Source organism: Podarcis melisellensis (genome assembly GCF_964234715.1).
Source record: "Podarcis melisellensis genome assembly, chromosome: 7".
NCBI lineage: Eukaryota > Metazoa > Chordata > Lepidosauria > Squamata > Lacertidae > Podarcis > Podarcis melisellensis.
In genome coordinates this window covers 87891732-87904708 of record NC_138539.1, presented here as the reverse complement: position 1 = coordinate 87904708, position 12977 = coordinate 87891732, and the positions used below count along the sequence as shown (strand labels likewise).

Sequence of the window (12977 nt, the reverse complement as noted above, 5' to 3'; positions counted from 1 at the left end):
CTCCAGTCCAGCGTCACTCTCAGTGTGCACATTTCATGCATACTACAATGAACGCACAATTCACACAGTCTGGGATGCTTCCTGTGACTTCCTTTTCTCTTCCCTGTACGCAAGGTGAGGCAAAATATTCGCATATACAGCATCTTGTGGAGATGAAATTGCACTGGACATGAATGTTCTGTGTTCAAAAACAGGCGAAAAGGTTCACAGTTCAGCTTACAAAGACAACCTAACAGGAAACAACAACACAAAGGGAAAACAAAGCCTTAAAAGCTAAATCAAAGCTTTCTTTTGTGGTTAGGGTGGGTAGGAAAGAGGATGGACAGGCCATCTAAAGATATTCTTGGGAGTTTTATTGAGGTTGTTGGTTCGTATGCATCCCATTTTCTTAAAGACAGCCTGCCTGTTTGGCAGGGATTTCCAAGGTCCAGTTTCAATGTATCTGATTGGCTAGCAGAAGCAGAGCCAGCTCTCAGATCTTTGAGGAAAATGTTAAATATGCTTAGCAATTTGCTCACAGTGGCTGGAGCATCTTCTTTCTAAAGTGTTAGCTGGCCTTTCGGCAGACATTCGCCCAAAGGCTTGAGCATCAGGTCTCTCCCCTGCTCTTTCGCTGAAGGCAGGCTCCATCATTCCTGCTCAGGCTCCTCTCTCGACCCCCTCCTCTTTCTCCCCTCCCTTCTTTCCTGCAACCTGCTTCCTAGCAATCTTTTGACACCTGAAGGAAAGCTGGGGAGGCGTAACCCATTGCAAGTGGCGAGGGGGGAGACAATAAAGGGAAGCCTGAGAAGGCATGGGGCTGGAATGTCTCCTTACATGTAGCTGCTGGCGGTTTTGCATGGATTGTTGAGGGAAAAACAAGCTGCACTTGTGAGGGAAACCTTTTAGCTCTGGTAAGTAGAATCGCAGTGTGTTCATTTTCATCCTATATCCATGCATCTCTGTGGCATCCTATGCAATATTGTTCTTGGAATGGCATTTTGTTAGTGTTATGGTCATTCATATGTGATGTATTAGCTTAAAGCTGCAATCACTAGGATTTGATTTATCTAGTTTGCATCCTTGGGTCCTGAGGTAAGCATTTCCTGAGTGTGTTCCTAGAGAGAGAATGTGGAATGTGAAGATTATTGTCCTAATCAAGCACAATTGTATTTCATTCTAATTGATTTCACAATCCTTGAATCATCCAGGGATGAGATTAATTATTATTTATATATCTGAATTCTGGGAAGGAAGCCTGGAAATTATGTTCATGTAATTATGTGGCTGCTTAGCGCACTCTGTCCTCAAAGGCTCTGGGTGGGTAACAATTAGAAACACACAATCAAATCACTTTAGCAGCTTTGTTTTTTTTAAAACGCCCACACCCAATAAATCTTAAGTTACCAGCCATCATGAATAGGACTGTCTTCCTTTACAAGAACTCTGATGCATTCTGTATTTTATAGCACAACTGTATTTCAGCATCAGTTCAGTAGTATAGCATCCAAATTACATGGTTGTCATGGAGATGTGCAGGGAAGGTGAAGCAATATGACTGCAGCTGGACCATGGAAGATTCTGAGGCTGCACCCTGATCTGTGGTAGTGGTGTGTGTGTGTGTGTGTGTGTGTGTGTGTGATGTTTTAGTCTAGTGCATTAAAAAAGGCTGTGCTAAGTTACAGGTTCCCCCACTTTAGAAAGATCCACTGCAATTTTAAAAGGTTAAGACCTTAAATGGATGTGGCTGCTTTGACATCCCATCATAATTTTAATTGCTACATTAACATTTACATCTGGCTTTTTTTTTTTTGTCAGACTGGAAATGGAGATGACACAGGAAGGGCAGTTCTGCAGCTATAGGGCTGGCATTCAAATACATCTTAAAGAGATGTCTCTACAAGCAGCAATGCAGATGTATTATTTTGTAACAAAAGAATATTTTAATTGCTTTAGCCATACTTGAGTCCAATTCCACCAACCCACCCACCCTTCTCTGAATCTTAACAGTACAGATTCGGTATCTGCTCGTTTCACCTTTACAAACCAGACTGTGACATTTTGCAAGTGGTAAAAGGAAATGTGTCAGCTACTGAAGGAAATGAATAATGTATACGGCAGAATTTCTCCTGCCTAAGGCAATATGCGCTACAAAGGATTTTTCCTGAAAACTGTATTCATGTTGTTGAAGAAATGCATTCAGTTTCATGTCACAGACATGTTATGCTTCTGTTGTAGCTGGAACTCCACCAGACTCCTCTTTATATAGGCACACAAATTTTGCCTATGATTTAATCTGGTCTCATTATGTGCTCATACAATGAATGTGTAATTTGAAGGCATCTGAGAAATGCAGTAGGAAGGCATCTCCATTGTCTCTGTAAAATACAATTTCAGCCTTTATTTTTAATGTTTCTATCCTGTCAGCAGCATGTCAAATACAAAGGATTGTGTTAGGAAGGAAATTTTAATGTAAGTAATATCTGCAAGACTAGGAAAAATAATTTGCTAGCAGACCCCTGAGTTGTGGCCAAGCAATCCACCTAAGATGGTGTTTTATGTTTTCATGATGGGTCAGGTGCCAATCTGCACTCTAGCTGGATACTAGTTGAGTATGTGAACAGGATTCATTCAGAGATGAGGCTGATCACGTATGTGCTTGACCCTTGTCCCTCCAAATTAATAAATCAAGGTAACCTGGTTGGGCCTGTCTACATGGACAGCAATACCTTCAACTGCACTGAAACAAGCAGCAGTACACACTCTGTGGAAAAATTACCTTGGACCTCTCTGACTCCCCATCTCAAATTTTCCATCTAGATCTCTTTCCGTGGTTTCTGGCCCAGTTGTGGGTCGACATTAGCCTTGGGGACAATTGCATCAGGAGACAGAGTGAGTGTGACTCCGCTCAGCCTTTTTTCAGATCATCCAGACAAAACCACTTAGTGAAATTATTCAGATATTTGGACTGATCAGCATGCAGCAACGCCAGCTTGCCTTCGTGACCCTGGGTCCCCAGGGCCACACCCCATGGGGACAAGTGTGGTGATGTCAGCACACCCGGCGGTGTGCAGGAGTGACGTCAGCACCCACCCACCCCATGCCACCAGGTGTGCTCATGTCAGACACGTATGCCCTGGGCACCTGCCGCCATAATTTGTGGGTGCCCAGCTCCCTCAGCAGGAATTTTGTGGTGTCTAGAGAGCACCCAGTGCCCTTCTGGATCCAGCACTTATGCCAGCATGTTAGTGATAGTCAACTGTACCTCATATTTATAAGATTATAGGGAAGTGGTAGAAACTTGGAACAGTGAGGGACTGGATATGGGTGATCAAAGTGAAACTTAATCCAGTTAAGATAGAAACACTCTTGTTACGAGTTGGTCCAGAGATAGGTCTATAGCCTGCACTCTCCCTGAAGATGCAGGTTTGCAGCTTGGGTACTCTTGGATCTGACACTGCTTTTGGTTTATCAGCTTCAGCTAGCTGTATTATATTCTGGAGAAAACAGACCTGCCTATATCCATCTAAGTTTAAGTAACCTCTAGCCTGAAATACTGTAAAATATTCTCCCTAGTGTTGCGCTTGAGAAGTGCCTGGAAACTTCTACTGGTGCACAGTGCCACTGGTAGATTTTCTGGTGTTGGCTAGATGGAGCGTATTACTCTGAGTATCTTTGATCAACATTGATTGCTCATCTGTTTCTGAGCTCAATTAAAGGTGCCAGTTCTTACCTTTGAAATCCTAAATAGCTTGGGGGTTTAGGTATCTGAAGGACTTCTTCTTCCCTAAGGTCCACCCTCCACTCCATGCACTCTGAGCAACAGAAGAGAGCCTGCTCCAGCTTCTGCCATTGATTCAGGCACAGTAGATGCGCAGAAGGAGCAGGGCCTTTTCAGTCATGGCCTTATCTCCAGTTTAATTTTTCTACCAAGTCAAGACATTGCATTTTCAGACACTGGTCTACATTATCCACTATGCTCACTATGTTGTTGATGCAATGGTTGTTTTGATTATTTAGGGCTGCCACATGTCTTGATTTTCCTGGACATTGCCAGGATTTCAAAGTTGGAATTGATGTCTAAAAAAAAGGCCAACAACGTTTGCGGTGTCCTGGTTAATACTTTTTTAAATATGGCAACCATATTGTCTTTTCATTGTTAGCCATTTTTTATTTTAAAAAAGGAAAGAAAGGCGAGAAACATTTAAATGGATGCATAAATAAATGCGAAACAAAAGAATTAGGGCTACCATTGTGCCCCATCCTGTAGGGGCTGCCAGTAGCCCAGAAACAGAAAGGGAGGTGAAGGGTGACCTCAGCAGAGCCAGATCTTTTCCTCTCACTTTGCCAGCATCCTTCTGCCCTGGTGCCCTTCATGTCACTCAAGGGGTGGAGGTGCCACTAACAGAGTGGGTGAGGGACAAAGACTCAGGGCCACCAGCTACAGCTCAGCTGCTCACATTCTGCAGTGAGAGGGAGTCTCCCTAGAGAGAATCTGGCTCAACATGGTCCAGGGCTTGTTTCATCCTTCCCTCCTTCATAGAGGATTTGGTTTTAATCTCTCCTAGGAATGGATTTGTTTCATTTCCCCCTCACTGATCATATCAGGGCTTCTACCTCTAGACCCTAAATTGTAAAAATCCCATGGAAAGGGAGGCGGCACCAAAAGCACCCCTCCACCCTTATACTGTTGCATTGGTTGAAGGCTGGATTTCCCCCTCCTAACCTTTTTTGGCCTGAAGGCCACTGTTACCAACCCCCTGGGAGCCCTTAAGATTTAAAGGCACAGGAGCCATCTATGGGCATCCGCGGCAGAACCCTCCTCCTGTTTCCAGGCGTCATATGAAGTTTGCTGCCAGAGCAACCATTCTTTAACTTCCTGACATGACCCATCCCTTTCAATGGATAATTATACTTGGAACTGCATTCCAAATTACATTTAATTTAGAAGAGCTCCACAAAGCTCAGTCATTTCCAGCCACTTTGTTTCTTGGCTTGGAATTGAGAGCCTCCATTGCTGGGAAGCCTTGACCACAAAATGCAACTTTGTTCATTCATCACCTTGCATAAATGGACATGTGACTTAGCTTGGCTTTGTGATTCCATGTAAGAATGATATTCAATAAAATGCACCTCTCCTTTCTCTTTCTTAATTTTATCTCTATTCACACATCTCAGCTATTCACAACTAGACTTCCCGCATAACAATGCTGCATAATTGCTAAGAATAGGCCTGAGCTTTTTCAGATATGTCACATGAGGTGGTGCCAGCGCTGGCCCACTGGGGTCTCATGGGCTCTACACCCCCCCAGCAAAATTCAGAGCAGGCCCCTCCCCAACCTCGCAACAGCCTTTGATTCCCATTTCAACTGTTGAGTAAGGCTGATTTGATTCCCCACCTTGTTCCCAGTGTAGAGTGTCACTTCTCCCTTGTTCCTGATGCAAAACTTTATCCCCTCCTTATTCCTATGTAGATCTTCACTCACCACTTCTTCCTGTGGGGAGGGACACCATTTTGTGATTCACCGCAGATGACTTGGGCCAGTCCTGGATGGGGCACCCCCTGCTGTGGTGAGCCAGTGTCCCCATCTTAACAGCATTCAGTCCAGCCTTACTTAAGAGTACAAGCTATGACCTGGAAAGTCCTTGGTTCAAACATCACCTCAGCTGCAGTCCCGCCATAGGTGCCAACTCCACAGAGCTGAGGTGTCTTCGCCCCCCCCCAATCTTGAGGGGCTGGGGTTGCACACATGGTGCCCTCCAATGTTGTCTCTGAGGCCTGCTAGGTAGCCATAGCCAAGCTATGACTCACTGAGCTGTAGAAACTCCCTTCCTTACTTCAAATACTCATCATTGTATCTCTGCAATCAGAAGCCATTGCTTGCCTTTAAAGTTGTGCAGGAGACTATGGGCTTCTCTACATTTGAGCATCATTTAGCTGTTAATCCACTTTCCCTCCATTTCAATTAGACCCAAGAAGTGTGCAAAAGATTTGCTTGTGCTGTTTTCTGGTTTTGTACAAATCTGAGAGATCAAAGAAAACAGAAAAGCTTCACCATTCTAGAGTGCACTGAAAATAGTTACAACCTGGAAAAGAAATACAATCATTGAGGAAGTAGTGGGCATGGAAAGGGGACAATTGAGCCACCTGCCCAAAAACCTCAAAATGCCGTGTCTGCAACTCCATATGGAGCAGTTTGGAGCCTGATTTCCCCCAACTTATTTTATTTGGGACCCCTGCCTGAAACCCTGGAAAGCTTTTTGCTGGTCAGTGTAGATAAATAATACTGAGCTAAATGAGCCAATGGCCCAATTCAGTAGAAGTCAATACCTTTTATTAAAGTGTTTCTAGGACAGGGATGGGGAATTGTTGATCTCCTATATGTTGTTGGACTCCCAACTTCCATCGGCCCCCGCCAGTGTGTACAATGGTCAGGATGATGGGAGTTGCAGTCCAACATCTGGAAGGTCACAAGCTCCCCATCTTTGCTCTAAGGAGTATTTTGCAAAGGAGCCATGAGTGGTTTCTCTGCAACAGCAATTCTTGAATGCTACCACTAACTACTGTACACACTTTGCAGTGATAGCATGTTGATTAACAGTGCAGGTCCTGTAAAGGAACTGAAAATAGGGTTGCCGAATTTCAAACAGGGAAAAGTTGTTGAGCAGTGTTCCTGATATGTCTGGGAAATTCCAGATGTATGGCAACCCTAAACTGAAAAGTCTTTTTCTGATGGAAGTAGGTGTCTCAAACCAGGAAAATTTAGTTTTAAGTTACTAAGCACCACTGAATATCTTAGCTGTATGTGATCTAAGGGATGGAAGAGAAGAAGAGAAAAAGAAGAGTTTGGATTTGATATCCCGGTTTATCACTATCTGAAGGAGTCTCAAAGCAGCTAACATTCTCCTTTCCCTTCCTCCCCCACAACAAACACTCTGTGAGGTGAGTGGAGCTGAGAGACTTCAGAGAAGTGTGACTGGCCCAAGGTCACCCAGCAGCTGCAGGTGGAGGAGCGGAGACGCGAACCCGGTTCACCAGATTACGAGTCCACCGCTCTTAACCACTACACCACACTGGCTCTCTCAGTAATCGGATCTGGGGGATAAGTAGTCACTGAATCCATGGAGTATGTACCCCTGGAACAGAGTGGTGGAAGAGTAGCTAGAAAACAACAAAACGAGGGAAGCAGACAGGGATTTGAAGATAGAAAGGGCTAAAGAGGAAGGATTCAAGGAGAGGAACCTCACAGAGCAACACAAAAAATGAAGGTGGATAAAAAGCTATGAATATCTCTGTAAGGGGACTGTGAATATCTCACACCGCTTCTTCCTTTTACATCTGGGCCTACAAAGAGGGACGGGAAACAACCCAATCTATTTTAACAATTGCCTCTGATTGCCAGAATGCAACAACTCAGCTAGCAAGTACAAAAAGAATCTCTTTGACATAGATGGGAAGACAAAGGACAGTAAGATGTCCAAGGTCAGACATAGCAATTTTATGACAAGAAATTGTTCTGAAACTGATGGCCTCTCCCCCCACCCTACAGGCATTGACTGGATTTTAAAATAAATATTTTGCCAATAGGGATCTTTGAAAATTGTAAGTTGGTATGTGTGAAAGTAGCTACCACACATAGCTTAACCTTCACCCACTTGCCTCTTCCAGGCGTCCATGATTTATTAGTTAGGGAATATTTACAGCAGGACAGCATACCCTCCAAGTGTCCTGTTTTCTAGGGACAGTCCTGGAATTATGAAAGCCACCCCAGCTTCTGATTTTATCCTGGAATGTCCCCATTTCTCCCACCAGTGCCACTGAGCCCAGGGAGGAGGAGAGGCTGGAGTTGGTCCTGAGCAGCGGCAGCAGTGGCAGCGGTGAGAGAGCGTCCCATGGCCACACTGCCGGCCTCCTCCCTTGGGCAGCTTGTAGCAGCGCTGGAGAATGGACAAGGAGGATGAGAGATATTGGAATTACATGGTGAGAAGGGGGAAGAAGAAACTAAACAGGAGACCCAAGAGATAAGGCAAAAAATAGAACAAGTGGACTGTGATCATGAACTGGGAGTGGTTGTGGATGACTCGATGGAGGTGCCAGAAAGTTCTGTTGGGGGGGGGGGGACTTCCAGCAGAGAGGAATGGGCGGCCAGTATGAGCAATGGAGCGAGAGAGAAATAGCTCTATGGAAATGCTCAGTTTGGCTAAACTGGCGTGGGAGATCTTGGCATGGAAGAGTTTCCTGAAACTGTTGATGATGCAAGTTATGTTGCCCTAGGAGGGTAACTTTGAGAAAAGTGAACCAAGGTGCTCCCCGCTCCGCTGCAGTGGATTAAAGTGTTCAAATATTTTGGGGGGGGGGAGGAAAAAGAAGAAGAAGAAGAAGAAGAAGAAGAAGAAGAAGAAGAAGAAGAAGAAGAAGAGAGGAGGAGGAGGAGGAGGAGGAGGAGGAGGAGGAGGAGGAGGAGGAGGAGGAGGAAGAAGCAGCAGCAGCATGATTGGATGAACATTAAAATAGGCAAGAATTTTGGATCATGACTTGGCTGAGATTTGTTGGAACTGTTTTAAAGAGGCTTTAGAAGAAATTGGATATAGAAACAGGAGGAATGCTAATTTGGATTATTGGAAAATTATTATAAGGGTCACATTGTGCTGTCCGAGTGGTTAAAATTTTAGGGCTCAACTTGGGAATCTAGGAAATTGGCATCTTGCTGAAGGGGAAACTGGCTGGATTTTATTCTGGAGTGCATATGTTAAATATTCAGAATAGTTGTTATAGATGACTGTCAGACAGGGAAGCAGGAATTCCTTTTTCTTTTTATATATTTTAGTATCTTTTATATCAAGATTCCTTTATTACGAATCAAGGAGGGCACACACAGGAAGGGGACATGTGGAGGTGGGAGGTACCTGCAGGAAAGGCAGGGCAGGAAGGATCTCTCAGAGGGGGAGACTGGGAGAAGAGGGAGGCACCCAGGTGAGAACTGGGGGGATCTGCCTTGCTCTATGTGGATACATGATATGATATGCACAACATGCATGTGATGAACTGTCTTCTAAGTTAGTCCTTCTCTATTCTTTTCTCTTTTTCTTTCCCCTATACAATTGTGTTTCATATTTTCTTATAAATGACTTTGAGTTTTATTGTTTAATGTTTTTAAAAAAACTTTTAATAAAATTGTTATTAAAAATAGCACGTGTGTCACAGGGGAGCCAGCAGTGCATGTGTATATTTAATTGTTTTTAAATTATTGTTTTTCCCCCTAAGTTTTTAGCTACTCTTATTTTATCTGTAAGCTACCTTGGAGTCCTGTCAGGGAAGGAAGGAAGGAATGTAATAGTAGTAGTAATAGTAATGATGATGATGATAATAATAATAATAATAATAATAATAATAATAATAATAATAATAAATCATCCCAAATTCAACTTGTAATCTTCAATAGGTATTTCTGTTCTCTGAGTAATCCCCATTGATTTTGTGCCTATGGATTCTACTTCGCTGCTGTTGATGATGTTGTCCTTTCTAGCAAGGAACAAATGATATTCCATTGCCAGAAGAAGGAGAATTTAAGGGCTTGATGCAGAAGTCTTTGAAAGAAAGGCTTTGACTGTCCTTGCAGCCTCCTTCCATTTCACTGCTAACAAGATCAGAACCAGTTGCAGTGGCAATTCAAAGTCATCCCTGCCCCCTGCTTTAGTGCAACGTCCAGACCAGCAGTGGGAATCCTTCCAATAGCACAGCAATAAAATTACCAAGTAAATCCTTTTTGCTGCCTATTCAGTTTTAATGAAAAGCTGGTCTGGTACCAAAACAGGCTCCTAAAGCAACTACAGTCTTGTTTCCAATTACAAGCAAAGCAAGGCCAAATTCTTGCTTCTTTGGTGAATGTTCTTGCCATGTCCTGATCACAAAAATGAAAAAGTAGCAGAGCTGACCCAATTTGACCACAAGGCAAAATGGGGATGGGAAGAACTGGTAGAAATGTTCTGGAATACTTTCTTGTGGGAGGTGCCATGTTATTGATGTGCAACAATCTTTTACACAGGAGAAAAATAAGATACAGCAAAGAACATAGCAGATAATAGATATAGATCAACAGGTGATTTGTTGTGGATGAAGTGCATATTAGACAAAAGTTGTATTGGGCCAGTAAAGAAAAAAATGTAAGACCTTTTACTAGGGTTGACAAAAATACACAAATTAGTGAAAATGATTTATAATATTGTTCTTGAGAACTCTTGTTTAGATGTTCAAGTGTCTCTGTGTTTGAAAATTGGAGACAAAGAAAAACACCAAACTCTGTAGTCTATAACAGTACTGATATAAAACCAATATATCATGTTCAGGTGACAAAATGTATGACAATCTTAGAAGATTTGGAGCATAATCAAAGTGAGGAAGACTCTGATGAAACACAAACAGTTCAGTTTCCAGCATGTTGAAGTTGAAATTCCTGCATTGTGCCAGATGACCCTCAGAGTCCCTTCCAACTCTACAATTATAGGGTTCTATGAGATGGGACACAGGTGGCGCTGTGGGTTGAACCACAGAGCCTAGGACTTGCCAATCAGAAGGTCGGCGGTTCGAATCCCTATGATGGGGTGAGCTCCCGTTGCTCGGTCCCAGCTCCTGCCAACCTAGCAGTTCGAAAGCACACCAGTGCAAGTAGATAAATAGGTACCACTCTGGTGGGAAGGTAAATGGCATTTCCGTGCGCTGCTCTGATTCGCCAGAAGCGGCTTAGTCATGCTGGCCACATGACTGTACACCGGCTCCCTCGGCCAATAAAGTGAGATGAGCGCTGCAACCCCAGAGTCGGCCACGACTGGACCTAATGGTCAGGGGTACCTTTACCTTTACCTTATGAGATGGTGATAAACCCATCCTTCTTTTGAGGCAAGTTGAAAGTGAGGACATGAGGAGCAACTATGTTCCATAAATTTCTAGGAAGAGAAGTTGCTTTAAAATGAATGAATAGGCCTAGCTACCAAACTAAACTACTCACTCCATTTCCATTTCCATCTCCTTGATGACATTGCCATCACCTATGACAGCCAGGCATAAAAGTAGGGATGTTATGTTCATTCAAACAGGGCCCTCAAAAAAACCAGGGTGAAGGCAAGCACAGCTCTGTTCATGTAAATCTTGCCTCTGCAGCCGCCATCCCCTTCACTGAGCCCCAAACTCAAAAACTGGATTGGTGGCAGATGCTTGCAAGCCCCAACAGAGCATCTCTAGTCCTCTAAGCCCATCCCAGGGTCCTTGAAGTGCCCACTGCTACCTCTGCTGCCATCTGCCCCAAAGGTAAGTTGTTAGATTGGGGGGATGTTGGAAGGTGGGAAAGGTGTCAGGCAAGTTGTAGCAGCTCAAACTGAGCACCTTCAAAAGATCAGCTTCTTTTGGAACAAACTACAGAATACTCATGAACCCCCAACATAAAGTCTTGGCTTTGCCTCTTATTTCTCAGTTTGTGTTGTGCCCCATATTCTCTCTATGTTTGTCACACCAGTTCTTTCTTACAGGAAGTTAATAATGTTCAATTCCAGCAGAAATCAGGCCTCATTCTGGCTGGATCTAGACACAGCAAAAATAACACGATTCTGTTAAACGTGTTGTAAACTTCTTAAAGGGAAATCCCATTGGCAAACGACGGGACTCCACAGTGCCATCTAGTGTCACAGTGTTGTAACTCATATAAAGCACTTTTTCTTTTTTAGGGTAGCTGAGTCCTCTGTCTCTCAGCTGTCCAGCCTGCTGCCTGCTTCTAGTTGACACATCTCCACTCTAGCTTTGACAGTTGAGGGAGGGGGCTCCCCCATTTGTCCTCTGGCAGAGAGCCATTTCTTTTGTTATTTAATGACCCATGCTTAGGGGCCATTAGCAAGAAACTTGTATGCCTATTCCAGCAATTGGATCCTTGTTGGATATAAGACTCAGGCATACAGCCTACCCCCACCCCACCCCCCAAAAAACACCTCAAAACAGTATGTATACCAAAAGCATGGTCCTTCTTTTGGTTCCAGCCAGTAAAAGCCCACCTTGAATCTAAATGAAATTTCCTCATTACACACCAGTAAATTCACATTTCCAATCACCCCACTGGTGTGATACATCTCAGCAGTATTTATGGGAAGCAAAAGGTGTTACTCTTGCACTGAGAAAGATATTTATAACTAACTTGTCAGCAGGAACAAAACTGCAAATTTGCACATTTTTGCTGTAGTTTAAGGTGTTACGGAAATTACAAATATTCTCTCATATGCCGAAACTATAAACGCTGCCAGAGACCTATCTATATTTCAGAATGGAATTGCCATAATCTGCCTTGAGTCTTTAGGGCAGGAGGTGCTGTAAATAAAGAATTCCACTTTATAACTGCAAGGGAAGAAGAAGAAGAAGAAGAAGAAGAAGAAGAAGAAGAAGAAGAAGAAGAAGAAGAAGAAGAAGAAGAAGAAGAAGAAGAAGAAGAAGAAGAAGAAGAAGAAGAAGAAGAAGAATAGTAGTAGTAGTAGTAGTAGTAGTAGTAGTAGTAGTTTGGATTTTGCCACACATGATAGTAGTTCAGCAGAACATAATAGTCTGCATGCTCTCTAGTTGTCACCATTTCCCAGTTCATGGTTAAGAAGAGCCCACACAGTTCAGTTCAAAGCATAAGGTGTGGAACAGCCTCCCATCAGATGTCAAGGAGATAAAGAACTTTTAGAAGACATCTGAAGTTGGGAGGTTTTTAATGTTTGACATTTTACTATGTTTTTATATGTGCTGTAAGCTGTCCAGAGCGGCTGGACACACTAACACACTAACATAAGAGATGCTAGTGCATTATGAACTATTCTACTAAGTACAATTCTCTGGTTGTAGAAGTAAAGCTGTTGTGATCCAGATATACAGAGTGATCCACTAGCACTTTACCATGCTAGCTCACCATGCTTTAGCAACACCGCATAATGTGATACTTTCAGCTGAATGATTTATATAGGACCACCAATGGATAAGG

At 43.3% G+C, this 12977-nt stretch overlaps 1 protein-coding gene across 1 annotated transcript in view; it reads left to right on the top strand.

Moving 5' to 3' along the window:
- Positions 1–439: 439 nt before the first annotated feature.
- Positions 440–12977, top strand: part of PSD2 (pleckstrin and Sec7 domain containing 2) — a 51895-nt gene continuing 39357 nt past the window's right edge. Inside the window, exon 1 of the mRNA XM_081917778.1 lies at positions 440–893. The gene's annotated coding sequence lies outside the window, so the exon portion shown is untranslated. The remainder of the gene's footprint in view (positions 894–12977) is intronic.